Raw genomic sequence first — 17,082 nt, forward strand, 5'->3', positions numbered from 1 at the left:
TATCAAAAAATTATTCAGGCATGGTGGTATGCACCTGTAGTCCCAGCTGCTCGGCAGGGGGATGAGGTGGGAGGATCACTTGAGCCAGGCTGAGGAGGTCGAGACTGCAGTGAGCCATGATCTTGCCATTGCACTCCAGCCTGGGCAGCAGAGGGATACCTGTTTATATGATTTAATTAATCGTACAAATGTTTATTTTATTTTCCTTTTGGACATTTAGTGTAATTTTTAAAAATGAATGTAAATACTCTATACTAGAGCCCTGGAAATAGTTCTGCTACAATACAACATGACATATGCATTCTAAAAATTACCACATTAAGCAGAACTGCACAATGAAACCACAGGTCTCATGGGGAAAATTTGGTTAAGGGCACAATATTCTAAAACTTTGTCAGTGACACATTTGAAAAAAGGAACTGAATAAAAATGATATAGTTTTATAAATGTTAAATGGTTAAGAAATACATAACTACTATGGTAAATTTGGCATTTTATTTGAAAAAGTCTTGAAATTACCTTGTGGAAATGGGTTTGGAGAGTTAGGCTTTTGAGCAGTTGAGAAGCAGTGGGAGGAGGGTTATCTGGAATTGGATGGAAAGTTGTAACATCAAATGTGTTTGGTGTGACTCAGTGCACTTGTTGAGCTGAGCTGTGTGCATTTTTTGTGTATTACCACGAAGCTCAATTCAGCTTGGTGCAGTTTTCTACCTGGTGTTTCTCAGTAGACAGAAATGCACATCCTATTATGCCCAATTGTTCCGTAACATATCCATCCTGTTGGAGCAATTTTGTGTTTTCAAAGTAAGAATAGAATAAATAGCTCAGAAGCCTTGGACTTGTAGAGCTTCAGGAAGGCTGACCAAGCCTTGCTCCTGTTAGCTGTCTGAGGGAGAGAGCTGGCCCCACTGACTTCCTTTGGACCACCTCCCAGAAAATTGGCGCTAGAAGGGTCTTCTGTTCTTCTGAACCAATTGTGCTCGATTTCTTGTACCATAATAAACAACTCCAGAGGCAGGAACTTCGTATCTTTGAAGGCAGCTCTACTTCACCCTTAGGGAGATCTGGTTTAATTCTTCTTCCTGCTGGCTTCTCAAGGCTGTAGTGACTTGCCTGTATCCTGGGGAGGGATACAGCTATTTTTGTATGATAAAGTTAAAAGAGGCAGAGTGGAAGGTGGGCATGGTCTGTGGCTCCTGGCTCATACGGTACCACAATTTGGTTGATATTCCTGTTTCTGATTGTAAGAATCCAGTTTCCTTTTTAGTTCATAAGCATGATGATTGGGTTTTCATGCTTGTCTGTGAGATGTGCCTCCCTTAAATCTTGTCATGTCGTTGGTACATTACCCATGTGACATGAAAAAAAAAAAAAAAAGAATCCCAGTGTTCACCCAAACCATAAACTGAAAATTGGGGGCATGCTGACAAAGGGGAATTGTGCCTCTGAGTATGAGAAATTTCACTAAGAAGCCAAAATATCAGACCTTTTAGCACACTCCAATAGTTTTTAAGGATAATGGTCAGGCAGTTTGAAATTAGAACCATTGTGGGAAGTCTTTGGTTGGCAGCCAGCCAGAGAAAGTCTCACAGCTGCTGATGAGGTTTCTGATGGGCGTAATGCCCGTTGCTCCGGGTCCTGCGTTGCCATTCTCAGATGGCTTATGGGCTGTCCATGGGGTTGTGAGAATCTGGGAAGTCACAGTCTAATTCTGGAGCTAGAAGGATCCTTAAGGCAGTGGCATATCCATCTAATAAGTTTTTTCCAGGAAACAGGTCCTGGAGCACAGGGTATCTTCCAAGGCCACACAGCTAATCAGCTCACAGCAGGTACTACCCCTGTGCTCTCCTAGCCTTTGCTGTTTTCCAGTGCCCAGTACACACTTGGCCTTTGGTAAATGACGAGAACGTGAATGAGTGGATGTTGGGCTTTTCCCAAAGATAATCTGCTGTCTGTGCAGAGCAGTTCAACAAAGAGCTCATAGCTATGGATTTTTTTTTTTTTTTTTTTTTTTTTTTGAGACGGAGTCTCGTTCTGTCGCCCAGGCTGGAGTGCAGTGGCGCGATCTCGGCTCACTGCAAGCTCCGCCTCCTGGGTTCACGCCATTCTCCTGCCTCAGCCTCCCGAGTAGCTGGGACTACAGGTGCCTGCCACCACGCCCGGCTAATTTTTTGTATTTTTAGTAGAGACGGGGTTTCACCATGTTAGCCAGGACGGTCTCGATCTCCTGACCTGGTGATCCGCCCAGCTCGGCCTCCCAAAGTGCTGGGATTACAGTCGTGAGCCACCGCGCCCGGCCAATAGCTATGGATTTTAAACACAGTCTTATGATTTGATTATTTGAATCTCGGATTGGGTTTTTTTTTTTTTTTTTTTTTGAGATGAAGTCTTGCTCTATGGCTCAGGCTGGGTGTAGTGGCAGGATCTCAGTTCACTGCAACCTCTACCCTCTGTCTCCAGGGTTCAAGCTATTCTCCTGCCTCAGCCTCCCAAGTAGTGGGATTATAGGTGCCTGCCATCACGCCCAGCAAATTTTTGTATTTTAGTAGAGATGGGGTTTTGCCACGTTGGTCAGGCTGGTCTCGAACTCCTGACCTCAGGCAATCCACCTGCATCAGCCTCCCAAATGCTGGGATTACAGGCATGAGCCACCATGCCTGGCTCTGGATTGGGGTTTTATACTGTATTTTGTTGTAATAAAATCAGTTTAAACTTTTTGTTCCCTTCTCTTAAACTCTCAAGCAGTTGTTTAAGTTATTTTCCAGAAAGTTCTGCTCTATGCGTGGATGATAGAATTTAACAGAAAGCGGTTTCTAAGACTGTACTATCTCACCATTAGTGTAGTTGGCGGAAGTTGCAGGTTGCTGAGTAAGGGGTATGAAGCCATTTAAATGAGGCACTTTATGCAAATCATTTTGCCTAGCAGCGGCTTCTGGCTGGAGGCTTTGAAAAGCATGAAGCTGTAAATTATTTCCTTATGATGGGGGGTGGGGAGGAATGAGGGTTGCCACGGGATTGCAATTTTTCTTTTTTCTTTTCTTTTTTTTTTTTGAGACAGAGTCTTACTCTGTCGCCCAGGCTGGAGTGCAGTGGTGCGATCTCTGCTCCCTGCAACCTCTGCCTCCCGGGTTCAAGTGAGTCTCCTACCTCAGCCTCCTGAGCAGCTGGGACTACAGGCGCGCGCCACCACGCCCAGCTAATTTTTTGTATTTTTAGTAGAGATGGGGTTTCACCATGTTGGCCAGGATGGTCTCGATCTCTTGACCTCGTGATCCACCCGCCTTGGCCTCCCCAAAGTGCTGGGATTACAGGCGTGAGCCACTGTGCCTGGCCGATTGCATATTTTTTGGAAGCAAGAGTTCCAGCAGGGCTGAGTCTCTGACTTCTTTTTTTTTTTTTTCTTGCAGAGGGGTGTGGCAGATAGCTGGACCCAGGGCTTGAGAGGAACACCAATGCTCATTTCATTTGCCCTTCATTATGGATTGCTTGAGGGTATTCTCTGATTATTAGAGAGAACTGGCAACTGGTGGGGAGGTGGCTCTTGCTTGTAATCCCAGTACTTTGGGAGGCGGAGGTGGGCGGATTACTTGAGCCCAAGAATTGGATACCAGCCTGGGCCACATAGTGAAACCCCATCTCTACAAAAAAATACAAACATTAGATGGGCGTGGTAGCGTGCACTTGTAGTGCCAGCTACTCTGTAGGCTGAGGTGGGAGGATCACCTGAGGCTGGGAAGTTGAAGCTGCAGTGAGCCATGATAGTACCACTGCAACCCAGCCTGGGTGACATGACAAAAGACATGAGAAAAAAAAAAAAAAAGAGAGAAAGCCCTCTTCTTCTCTTCTTAGCATTTCATTCTCCTTTTTTGATGTTTGTAAAATAATTAGAGAGTCCTGTGCAAAGCTGATATTTAACTTACCCCCAGATGCCAATAGCATTCACCAGTCTTTGTGAAAACACTGCCCCTGCCTTTACTACCAAGGATGCACCTGACCCCTGGGGCATGCAGTGATACTGCCCAGAAAAGAAACACTGGGGCCAGGCGCAGTGGCTCATGCCTGTAATCCCAGCACTTTGGGAGGCCGAGGCAGGTGGATCACCTGAGGTCAGAAATTCAAAGACCGGCCTGGCCAACGTGGTGAAACCCCGTCTCTACAAAATACAAAAAAGTTAGCCCGGCATGATGGCGGGAGGTTGAAGCAGGAGAATCGCTTGAACCTGGGAAGTGGAGGTTTCAGTGAGCTGACAGTGCGCCATTGCACTCCAGCCTGGGCAACAGAGCAAGACCTTGTCTCAAAAAAAAAAAAAAAAAAGAAAAGGAAAAGAAAAAAGAAACACTGGGCCAGGTGCGGTGGCTCATGCCTGTAATCCCAGCACTTTGAGAGGCGGAGGCGGGTGGATCACCTGAGGTCAGGAGTTCGAGACCAACCTGGGCAACATGGTGAAACCCCCGCCTCTACTGAAAATACAAAAATTAGCTGGGCATGGTGGCGTGCACCTGTAATCCCAGCTACTTGGGAGACTGAGGCAGGAGAATCGCTTGAACCCAGGAGGTGGAGGTTGCAGTGAGCTGAGCTGCCATGGCACTCCAGCCTGGACAACAGAGCGAGAATCTGTCTCAAGAAAAAAAAAAAAAAAAGATTTAGGACTTAAGCTACTCGAAGTATTTGATGGGAGGAAAAGGACAAACCTGCTTTCTACTGAGAATTAATTTAAACATATTTTTGGTGTGGATTTTTTAGGCTTTTTTGTGCATATAGTTCAGAGGCGGTGTAGCTGAGAAGTTAAGAGCCAGTTCTAATGATAGGAAGCCTGAGTTCCGGTATGTTCTCAGCCATTTACTGGTGGTGTGCCCTTGATCAGTTACTTCATCTGTCTGTCGTTTAGTTTATACATCTGTAAAATGGGATAATCCCTAGGATCTCTTTTATAGGATTTTGCGCTTGGAACAGTGGCTGGCCCACAGTATGAGTTCATAAATGTTAGACGTTGTAGTTATGGGGAGGACTGTCACTCTCCCTTGGGATACTGATATCCAAATTGTAAGTTGTCAATAGGCTTTCTTTGAAGTTTGCTCCACACCCTTTCCATTAAAATAAGTAATGTGTAGATCCAGTATTTAACCGTGATAAAATGGGTTAAAAAGGAGTCCATTAAAAGTATTGAGAAAAGATGGGTGAACTTTTAAAATAATCTAAAATGGCCAAGATTTTTCTAAGCATGACACACAGTTATTCGTAGAACAGAGATCCACTTGCCTTAATTTGCACAGTGTTCTTATAAATCAACAGAAAGTACACATAACAGAAAAATTTAAAAGGTTAGGGATCATTTAGGAAAAAATGCAAATGCCAACAAACGTGAGAAAATGCTCAGTCTTACTTATAATTTAAGAACTACAGTTCAGCCAGGCGCGGTGGCTCATGCCTGTAATCCCAGCTACTTGGGAGGCTGAGGCACGAGAATTGCTTGAACCCAAGAGGGAGAGGTTGCAGTGAGCCAAGATCATGCCACTGCACTCCAGACTGGGCGACAGAGCAAGACCTGTCTCAAAAACAAACAAACAAAAAACAACAAAAAAATTACAATTAAAAATGAGAGAGTTTTCATTGGCAAAGTTAAAAAGAAAGGTGAAAGAAAAACCTACTCTACTTGATTTGTGTTTGTTCACTTATGGAGAATTTATTTTGTCATAATGTCTTTGAATCATAATTAAATATGTTCTTGGGTCTAGCAGTTCTTCTATTTCTTGTATTAGAAGTAAACTTGGAACATCTTAAACACTGATAATGAAGACTAATTTAAAATAAAAAGTTACTAGCCTTTCATACAATGAAATATCATGTTGCTGTTAAAAAGAATGAAATTAACAATGGAATATTATGCAGCCTTAATAAAGAAGGAAAACTTGTCACATACTACAACATGGTTGCACCTCAAGGACATTATGCTAAGTGAAATAAAAGTATATAATAAAAGTCACAAAAGGACAAATACTGTATGATTCCACTCATATGAAGTATCTAAAGTAGTCAAAATCATAGAAAGTAGAAAGGTGGTTCCCAAGGGCCCAGGGGAGGTAGGAGGGAGAACTTGTGTTCGGTGGGTATAGCGTTTCAGTGCTGTGTGATGAAAAAGTTATAGAAATCTGTTGGACAACAATATGAATATACTTAATACTACTGAACTGTACACTTAAAAATGGTTAGGATGATAAGTTTAATGTTATGTGTGTTTCAGCATAGTAAAAAAAAGAGTAAGTTAAATCTGTGAGGAACAGGTAGCCAAGATAACAGCGTTAGTTAAGTAGGAGTTATAAAAAGAGGAGGTTAAAGAACACTGTGTCTATGATGAACCCAATTATGGTTTCCAATTTGAAAGGCATGTATGTATGTATCCATGTATGTAGATACGTATATATGCAATAATTCTGAGAGTTTTAAAGATATCCTAGAAACTGCCACCAGTGGTTACAGCAATAGAGTAATAATAGGAGATTGGAGGGTAGGGGATAACGTTGGGGGCATTTGTTTTTCATTCAACAACTTTAAAGCTTATTTTAGCAACCTAAATGTGTGAAATTCATCATGTTTTATAATTGTATTTGCTAGCACTGTTTTCATTTTGATATCATCCCTGCCCTTTGTGGTGGGAGTGGTGGTAGTGTGTGATGTGTTTAGAAGTGGGTTTGGAGATAACAGAGTTTAACACATTTTTGCATTAGAAAGGAAACATCAATTTGGTTGCACAACTGGTATGAATATGTGGTGTAATTTATTTTTATCAACATTGTCTACAATTTACATATGTAAATGTAGATTTTTCTTAAGTGTAGTGAGGTGAATGGAACTGGAAAAAAAGGGTACACCAATCCTAAAACAATGGTGCTAAGATTAAACTGTCAGATCAGTCTTTGTCAAGTGCTCCAGCTGGCTGTGGATTATTAGGAAGTATTATTCAAAGGGCTGCTTTGGTACAAGACAAGAAAATTGCTGGAGAAATGACTGCTCTGGTGCTAAGATTCAGCCATTTCAAATGTGCAGTCTCTTAAAAGTAAAAGTTGGGGTCGGTCACGGTGGCTCATTCCTGAAATCCCAGCACTTTGGGAGGCTGAGATGGACGGATCACGAGGTCAGGAGTTTGAGACCAGCCTGGCCAATATGGTGAAACCCTGTCTCTACTAAAAATACAAAAATTAGCCGGGCATGGTGGCGGGCACCTGTAGTCCCAGCTACTCAGGAGGCTGAGGCAGAATAATCACTTGAACCCGGGAGGCAGAGGTTGTAGTGAGCCGAGATCATGCTGCTGCACACCAGCCTGGGCGACAGAGCGAGACTCTGTCTCAAAAAAAAAAAAGGTAAAAGTTGAAAGATCTATAAAATACTTTCTGTAAACTTTACAAAGCATTTTACAGCAGACTAATAACTTAAGAAACATATGAAGCAATTTCAGCTCCTAAAGTCCTAGGAATTTGCCTTTGGGGATACTTTTTATTTATAGGATACTTCCTATTTATTTATAGGATACTTCCTGTTTAAATTAACAAGTGTTCAAAAAAAAAAGTCCTAGTTTTATTTTTATTCTTAAAGTGGCATTGGAGAGATGTCCACACTTGCACTTCTCTAATGAGCAGAGATGTCCAACCAAGTGATTTTAGAATTATTATTTGAGTTTTTTTAAAACTTATCCTAAAATGGCTATTAGGTTATTTTTAACTAAAGAAATTATTATTGTTTTTTTGAGATGGAGTTTTGCTCTTGTTGCCCAGGCTGGAGTGCAATGGTGTGATCTCAGCTCACCGCAACCTCCACCTCCCGGGTTCAAGTGATTCTCCTGTGTCAGCCTCCCGAGTAGCTGGGATTATAGGCATGCACCACCATGCCCTGCTAATCTTTTGTATTTTTAGTAGAGATAGGGCTTCTCCATGTTGGTCAGGCTGGTCTCGAACTCTTGACCTCAGATGATCTGCCCTCCTTGGCCTCCCAAAGTGCTGGGATTACAGGCGTGAGCCACCGCACCCGGCCTTAAAAAAATTATTGCTAAAGTAAAAAGTAGTTTCATATAGCATATACAGCCCAGTCATTTAAGATGTGCAATTCAGTGGTTTTATAGTATATTTACAGCGTTGTGGAACCATCATGACAACTTAGTTTTTGTCACCTCTATGCTTATTAGCAGTCACTCCCTATTCCCTCGCAAACTCCCTCAGAGCCCTGGCAATTGTTAATCTACTTGCTGTCTCTATGGGCTTTTGTAGACGTTTCCTATTAATAAAACCATATAATGTACAGTCTTTAGGACTACTTCTTTAACTTAGTATGTTCTCAAGGTTCATCCATGTTGTAGCATGTGTCAGTACTTCATTCCTTTTTTCTTTTTTTTTTTTTTTTTTTGAGATGGAGTCTCGCTCTGTCACCAGGCTGGAGTGCAGTGGTGCGATCTTGGCTCACCACAACCTCTGCCTCCCGGGTTCAAGTGATTCTCCTGCCTCAGCCTCCTGAGTATTTGGGAATATAGGCACGTGCCACTATGCCCAGCTTATTTTCATAGTTTTAGTAGAGATGAGGCTTCACTATATTGGCCAGGCTGGTCTTGAACTCCTGACTTCGTGATCCACCTGCCTTGGCCTCCCAAAGTGCTGGGATTACAGGCGTGAGCCACTGTGCCTGGCCAGTACTTCATTCCTTTTACTGGAATATACCACACTTTACTTAAACCCATTCCTCTGCTGATGATCATTTGGGTTGTTTCCACTTTTTTTTTTTTTTTTTTTTTTGAGACGGAGTCTCACTCTGTCGCCCAGGCTGGAGTGAAGTGGCGTGATCTCAGCTCACTGCAAGCTCCACATCCCGGGTTCATGCTATTCTCCTGCCTCAGCCTCCCTAGTAGCTGGGATTACAGGAGCCCGCCATCACGCCCAGCTAATTTTTTTTGTATTTTTAGTAGAGACAGGGTTTTACGGTGTTAGCCAGGATGGTCTCGATCTCCTGACCTCGTGATCTGCCCGCCTTGGCTTCCCAAAGTGCTGGGATTACAGGCGTGAGCCACCTTGCCTGGCCTTTTTTTTTTTTTTTAGACAGAGTCTTCGTCTGTTTCTCAGGGTGGAGTGTGGTGGCACAGTCGTGGCTCACTACAGCCCTGAACCCTCAGGCTAAAGTGATCCTCCTGCCTCAGCCTCTCATGTAGCTGGGACCACAGGAGCATGCCATCATGCTTGGCTAACTTTTTTGGTATTTTATGGAGATGGGATCTCACAATGTTGCCCAGGCTGGTCTCCAACTCTTGGGCTCAGGTAATCCTCCCATCTTGGCCTCCCAAAGTGCTGGGATTACAGGCGTGAGCCACCTTGCCTGGCCTTTTTTTTTTTTTTTTAAGACAGAGTCTTCGTCTGTTTCTCAGGGTGGAGTGTGGTGGCACAGTCGTGGCTCACTACAGCCCTGAACCCTCAGGCTGAAGTGATCCTCCTGCCTCAACCTCTCATGTAGCTGGGACCACAGGAGCATGCCATCATGCTTGGCTAACTTTTTTGGTATTTTATAGAGATGGGATCTCACTATGTTGCCCAGGCTGGTCTCCAACTCTTGGGCTCAGGTAATCCTCCAGTCTTGGCCTCCCAGAGTGCTGGGATTACTGGCATGAGCCACTGCACCTGGCCATTCTTAATGAGTTAATTTTTGTCTATGGTATGGGGAAAGGGTCCAACTTCATTGTTTTGCATTTGAATATCCAGTTCCACCAACATTTGTTGAAAAGACTATTCTTTCCCAGTTGAATTATCTTGGCAGAATTAGTTGACTGTCAGTGTTAAGCTTTATTTCTGGACTCTCAATTCTATTGATTTTTTTTTTTTTTAAATTTGACTGTACGTTGGAAGAATTATTCATCTGGAATTTAGACCTACTGGGGCTGGTGGTCATGACGCTGGAGGTTGTGTTTTGGGAACTGGTGACCAGTCATTCTTAGATGGCTGACTCATTTTTTTTGTGACCATGAGATTTAAACATTTACAGAGATTTAATTGTAAGTAACAAAGGCCTGCAGTAGATGCTGTTACAGGCATGAGAAATTATTTTGTTTATGCAGATCACAAACTATAAATACAGTGGCAGTGGTCACTGGAGCCATCCATATATCACAGTTAAACTGTTCTCCTGAGTAATGGGGTTGTCAGCACTGAAGTACACTTCCTTGCCATATGGAGCAGTAGCCGGTTCTTTATTTAATATTTTCATTTACTAAGCAATAACTTAATTGGAAAATGAATTTTGATTGGGTTTTCTATAGTTACTGTTTTTTAAAAGTACTATTCCCTTTTTCTCTTTTCCACATTCACTTTGGTGAGGTAGTTAAGAATACTGGCTTCGAAACTACCTGGGGCTGTTGCAGTGGCTCACACCTGTAATCCCACCATGTGAGAGGCTGAGGTAGGAGGACTGCTTGAAGCCAGGAGTTCGAGACCAGCCTGGGCAAAACCCAGTCTCTACAAAAAATACAAATAGTAGCCAGGTTGGTAGTGTGCGCCTGTAGTTCCAGCTACTTGGGAGGCTGAGGAGGAAGGATTGCTTGAGCCCAAGAGGTCGAGGCTGCAGTGAGCTGTGATCGTGCCACTGCACTCCATCCAGCCTGGGATAGAATACTGTCAGAAAGAAAGAGAGAAAGAAAGGAAAGAGAGAGAGAAAGAAAGAAAGAAAGAGAGAAATTATACCTGGGTTTGGACCCTGTGCTCACCACAAAGGAGCTGTGACCTTGGGCAATTTATTTCCTAGAGTCCAAGTTTGCCAACTGGTACAGAGGAGAAAAATAATAATAACAGTAATACCTGACAGGTTGGGAGAGATTGTGCTGGTGTCACAGAGTCTGTGACGACACTTGTAAGGGAGTGCTGCATAAATGAGAGTGGCTGCTGTTGTTGCATTATTATTTGTTTTACATGGTTATAAAACTTCCCTCAAGCCCCGTTTGAAAAGAGAAATCAGTAGTTGGCAAACAAATTCGAAGAGCAATGGTTTCTTTTTTTTTTTTTTTTTGAGACAGTCTTGCTCTAGAATGCAGTGGCGGGATCCTGGCTCACTGCAACCTCACCCTCCTGGGTTCAAATGATTCTCCTATCTCAGCTTCCTGAGTAGCTGGTGCATGCCACCACACTTAATTTTGCTGTATTTTTAGTAGAGACAGGGTTTCACCATGTTGGCCAGGCTGGTCTTGAACTCCTGACTTCGAGTGATCTGCCTGCCTCAGCCTCCCAAAGTGCTGGGATTGCAGGTATGAACCACCGTGCCCGGCCAATAGGTTTTTGGTCAGGTGTGAGGTTTGGGTGATGGGGTTGGGGATGCTAGAGCTTCAAGCTCCTGGAGCAGGCTGAGCCTCCAAGAGGGAGCGAGTCCTTGGGTTCCTTCTGCCCTGGGAATTTCCTGAGCAGTGGGAGGAGAGCTGGCAACTAGGTAAATCTCCCAGAGTTTGAGGAAATGAGATGCTAGTGCTTTGGAGTGACTAGGTTTAGATCCCAGCCCTGTAAACCTCTGGCCTTCCTTTTTGAGCACACTGAGAATAATATTGACAATTAACGTTCTAAGTGCCTTGAAAACATTCTCAGTCCTAATAATCCTATGGTGTAGGAACTACTGTTGTCTCTGTTTTGTGTGAGGCAGCAGAGGCACAGAGCATTTACGTAGCCTTGTATTGAATGAAATGAGCATGCATGCAAGCTAACATTAAACACTTATGGACCAGGCACATGTGCTGAGCACTTTACGTGGGTGATTTCATGTAATCTTTACAGATGTTCATCATTATAACTTTATATGGCTGAACAGGTCTGTGTTTTGTTTTTTCCTTTTTTTTTTAATTAGTTCCTGTAAGCAGAATGTCTGTGTTTTTGTATTGGCTTCACTGGCCAAGAGATTTCTCCCTACATTAAGGAGCAAGTTTCTGTTGTTTACCCTTTCCTAGTGTTGACTTAAACAATGAATGTTCAATGTAGGTGAGTTCAAATTCTAGTTTGTTTATATTGATCACTTTTAGTTACTCAATAACTTTAAAGGTTGGTTGCAAAACTATTTTGTTTTTTGCAGTCTCTGAAAAGAGGATTCTGAGATGTTAAATTAGCAAAAAAAAAAAAAAAAATTGTGTAAGTATGTAAAATGTCAGGAATGGTGGCTCACCCCTGTGATCCCAGCAATTTGGGAGACCAAGGCGGGTGGATCACTTGAGGTCAGCAGTTAGAGACCAGCCTGGCCAACATGGTGAAACCCCATCTGTACTAAAAATACAAAAATTAGCCGGGCGTGGTGGCATGCGCCTGTAATCCTAGCTACTGGGGAGGCTGAGGCACAAGAATCGCTTGAACTCAGGAGGTGGAGGTTACAGTGAGCCGAGATGGCACCACTGCACTCCAGCCTAGGCAACTGCATCTCAAAAAAAAAAAAAAAAAAAAAAAGGTATGTAAAACATTGGTGGTATTTTGAGAAAAAAGAAATTCTCTGAATTTATCACTAAATTTGTTGTAAGCCTAAGTATAGTTTTTGTTTTCCGCCTTTTTCTTTTGTTCTTGTTTCTTGTCATAGTTAACTTTGAAGAGTTTGGAATGATCTTTTTATTTATATTAGAGTGTGAGGTATTCTAATGCTATCAACAAGAAAAAACCATGAATTATGTGGGAAATTTTAGACAAGGACATTTTGTGCAGAATGATAGTGAGTGAGAATTTAGACAACTTAAAATTTTTGTCTTGGCTGGGCATGGTGGTTCATGTCTGTAATCCCAGTGCTTTGGGATTGAGGCTGGGAGTTTAAGACCAGCCTGGGGAGTATAGCAAACAAAAAATAAAATAAAATAACTAGCAGGGCATGGTGGCATGTGCCTGTGGTCCTAAGTACTTGCGAGGCTGAGGCAGGAGGATCATTTGAGGCAAGGAGTTCAAGGCTCCAAAGAGCTATGGTTGGACCACTGCGCTCCAGTGTGGGCAACAGAATGAGACCCTTTCTTAAACAAAAAAAAATTCTTAATAGTTGAAAGAGAAAGGCAATGATGAAAGATTTGGATTGTGATTCAAATTTTATACATACTACAAGTGCCAAACTCAGTTTTCACTCTGTTTTATGCTGAGTGTCTATACATTTTTTCTTTCCTTCCTTCCTTCCTCCTCTCCCCCTCCCTCCCTCCCTCCTTTCCCTCCCTCCCTCCCTCCTTTCCCTCCCTCCCTCCCTCCCTCACCCACTCTGCTGCCCAGGCTGGAGTGTAGTGCCGAAATCATAGCTCACTGTAGCCTTCTTGACCTCACAGGCTCTGGTGATCCTCCCATCTCAGTCTCCTGGGTAGCCGAGACTACAGGTGCATGCTACCATGCCTGGCTAATTTTTTTTTTTTTTTTCATATTATTTGTAGAGATGGGGTTTTGCCATGTTGCCCAGGCTGGTCTCGAACTCTTGGGCTCAAGTGATCCACCCACCTTGGCCTCTCAAAGTGCTGGGATTACAGATGTGAGCCACCATGCCGGCCAAGTGTCTGTACTTTTAACCAAAGTCCAGAATAATTGCTAGAAACTTTTAAACCTTCTTACTTTGTGTAAACACAGGTTTTTTCTTTTTTTAAGTCAGGGTCTCACTCTGTCGTCCAGGTTGGAGTGCAGTGGCACTATCTTGGCTCACTGCAACCTCTGCTTTCCGGGTTCAAGCGATTCTCATGCCTCAGCCTCCTGAGTAGCTGGGACCGCAGGTGTTCGCCCCCACCCTGGCTAGTTTTTGAATTTTTAACTTTCAAATGATTGACTGCAAAAATCAGGTAGTCAATTTAAAAATAAACATCTACACATGCGATTTTTTTTTTTTTTTTGTATTTTTAGTGGAGATGGGGTTTCACCATGTTGTCCAGGCTGGTCTCAAACTCCTGGCTTCAAGTGATCCACCCGCCTGGGTCTCCCAAAGAGCTAGGATTAGAGGTGTGAGCCGCTGCTCCCGGCTGTAAACACAGTTTTATTATGAGGTGTGCTGTGACTCTAGAGACAGCTCTGCTCTAGAGACAGCGCCATAGCAGCACAGGAAAGAGTTTAGGGCCTGGCTGACTGAGTTCCTATCTCGACCTTAGGAGAGACCTCAGTTTTCTCATTTGTGAAAAAAATAGAATTCGTTTTTCCTTTTTCTCTCTTTTCTTCCTTTATGTTTTCTCTACTTATTTTGTCTTTTCCTCATTTTCCAGTCAGTATAGCTTATAAAATTTTTTCTGATTATAAAAGTAGGGCATAGGCCAGGCGCGGTGGCTCATGCCTGTAATCCCCGCACTTTGGGAGGCTGAGGTGGGTGGATCACCTTAGGTCAGGAGTTCAAGACCAGCCTGGCCAACATGGTGAAACCCTGTCCCTTCAAAAAATACAAAAATTAGCCGGGCGTGGTGGGGGGTGCCTATAATCCCAGCTACTCAGGATGCTGAGACAGGAGAATTGTTTGAACCCGGGAGGTGGAGGTTGCAGTGAACCGAGATCATGCCACTGCACTCCAGCCCTGGGCAACAGAGCCAAACTCCATCTCAAAAAAAGAAAAAGTAGGGCATATTATGCCAAAAATTTAAGTAATAATCCTCTTACTTGTGAAAAATGGCATTATGAGTATTTACTTCATGGGATTATTGTGAGGATGAAATAAATCCATGCTAAGAACTGAGGACCCTACCTGGCACCTAGAAAATGCACAATGCAATTTCCTATTATTTAAGAAAATTATTATTAGTATCACTGCCACAAATTACAAGAAGAATGAAGAATGGCTTTCGGAACGGTGGTGGGATGCCCAAGGCTGTGCTGTGTTCTCACAGAAAGCATTGGGAATGGCACATCTCAAGGTCAGGACTAGCCCTCACGAGGGGCAGGTAAGGGAGATGCAGCATCCAGTGGGCTCTTCTGACTGCTGTAGGTGCATGCACCTGTTTTAGGGTCTCTCTTGATTTTATGTTTCTATAGGGGAGTAGGTGGAGGAGGGGTCAAAACAGTATATTCCAGATATCCTGAGATCTGGTGAAGGAAAACTGGTTTTGGAATCCTGTTGAGCTCTGGAATCAGAGATCAGGATTTTGGTTTATCCCAAAGTGGCTTCTGGAAAGTCGGTTAACCTCTGAGACTCGGATTTCCTCATCTGTCAAATGGAGATTGTGATACTTCTATCAAAGGGTTATTTTTGGCCGGATGCAGTGGCTCATGCCTGTAACATGGCAAAACCCCGTCTCTACTAAAAAATACAAAAAATTAGCCAGGCATCATAGTGTGCACCTGTACTCCAGCTACTTGGGAGTCTGAGGCACGACAATCGCTTGAAGTGGGAGTTGGAGGTTGCAGTGAGCTGAGATCGTGCTACCGCACTCCAGCCTGGGGGGACAGAGCGAGACACTGTCTCAAACAAAAGGCAGGGGGGTGGTTTTTCTTTTTCCTTTGGGGAGATTAAATGAAAGGTCTTGAAAGCACCTTAGAGTAGTACCTTGATACATAGGAAGTACTTAAGAAATGGTAGGTAACTATTACTTATAATGAGTGCTGGGTAGAAGGATCTCCTTGGTTACCAAAGACACTCACATCTTTAATTTTGGTGTTTTGATGGAAGCACAGCATATAATTCTCTGCCTCCTTAAATTGTTGAACGTGCTGCAAAGTTTGACACTTAGAAATAGAACTAGGGCTGTGGGGCTTTGTTCTGTCTTTAGGGCTTTGCTCTCTGCCCTTGCGTACACACTCGTGTGCATGTGTGAGTGCATATTACACAGGTGCATGGGATAACCCTACTCTTTCAAGGCAGTATGGAAGTAGCAAAGCTGCTGTCTTTGTCTTTTCGGGTGTTGCTGGTCTCCTCTGTCAGCACCATCAAGGTTTTGCTGCTCATTGCACTCATCCAGGAGGGTGCTATCAGAAAGAAGGAGAATGAGTTCCAAAAATAAGGTAACTTATTCAGGCTTCACATTTGTCTCTATGTCGGGAATGATGCTACTCTCCCTGCCTGCCTTGTGGAGTGGTTATAAAGATAGAATGAGAGGAAGGTTGTGAAGGCGTGATCAAGGTGTTACACCAATCATTAAACATTATAAAGTATTGCAAACAAATGGACTTAGGAGTCACCTGAATGAGGCAGAAATTCCAGTTCTATTTAATAGGTTTGTCTGTGTTATTTGATCCACTTTCTCATTATAATAGAGGTGGATGATAACAGCATAGGGCTGTGATAAACATTAAATTCTGTAACATACGTAAAGAATCTAGTGAAGTATATGTTGCACATAACAGGTACTCAAAAAGTTGTGTTTGGGTTAGTCAGGAGTTTGAGACCAGACTGGGCAACATGGTGAAACCCAGTCTCTACTAAAAATACAAATGTTAGCTGGGTGTGGTGGTGTGCCCCTGTAATCTCAGCTACTTGGGAGGCTGAGTCAAGAGAATTGCCTGAACCTGGGAGGCAGAGGTTGCAGTAAGCCAAGATCACGCCATTGCACTCCAGCCTGGGCAACAAGAGCAAAACTTGTCTCAAAAAAAAAAAAAAAAAAAAGGCTGCGCGTGATGGCTCAGGCCTGTAATTCCAGCACTTTGGGAGGCCAAGGCAGGTGGATCACGAGGTCAGGAGTTTGAGACCAGCCCGACCAACATGGTGAAACCCCGTCTCTACTAAAAATACAAAATTAGCTAGACGTGGTGGTGCATTCCTGTAATCCCAGCTACTCGGGAGGCTGAGGCAGGAGAATCACTTAAACCCAGGAGATGGAGGTTGCAGTGAGCCGAGATCACACCATTGCATTCCAGCCTGGGCAACAAGAGGGAAATTCTGTCTTAAAAAAAAAAAGTTGTGTTTTTATACACTTTTCAAGAGCTGTTGCTTCTGTTACTATTGTTTCTGCTGCCTATTTTCTCTTTTCTTCCCCAATTTCTCCCTTCTTTGGAAGGACTGGATGTTGGCTAACATGGTGGCTCATCAAACATGACTTTTTTTTTTCTTCTTTTGAGACAGGGTCTTGCTCTGTCACCCAGGCTGGAGTGCAGTGGTGCAGTATCTGCTCATTGCAGCCTCGACCTCCTGGGCTCAAGGGATCCTCTCACTTCAGCCTCCCGAGAAGCT

The 17,082-nt window shown here is 43.4% G+C and overlaps 1 protein-coding gene and 1 non-coding gene across 6 annotated transcripts in view; both read left to right on the forward strand.

Moving 5' to 3' along the window:
- Positions 1-17,082, forward strand: part of SERINC5 (serine incorporator 5) — a 149,888-nt gene that overhangs the window by 15,737 nt on the left and 117,069 nt on the right. The gene's annotated exons all lie outside the window — the stretch shown is intronic.
- On the forward strand, positions 1,257-1,359 carry LOC115931350 (small nucleolar RNA U13). Its single transcript, XR_004067856.1, has one exon. It is a non-coding gene; the product is annotated as a small nucleolar RNA U13 (small nucleolar RNA).

Source organism: Gorilla gorilla, chromosome 19, assembly GCF_029281585.2.
Source record: "Gorilla gorilla gorilla isolate KB3781 chromosome 19, NHGRI_mGorGor1-v2.1_pri, whole genome shotgun sequence".
NCBI lineage: Eukaryota > Metazoa > Chordata > Mammalia > Primates > Hominidae > Gorilla > Gorilla gorilla.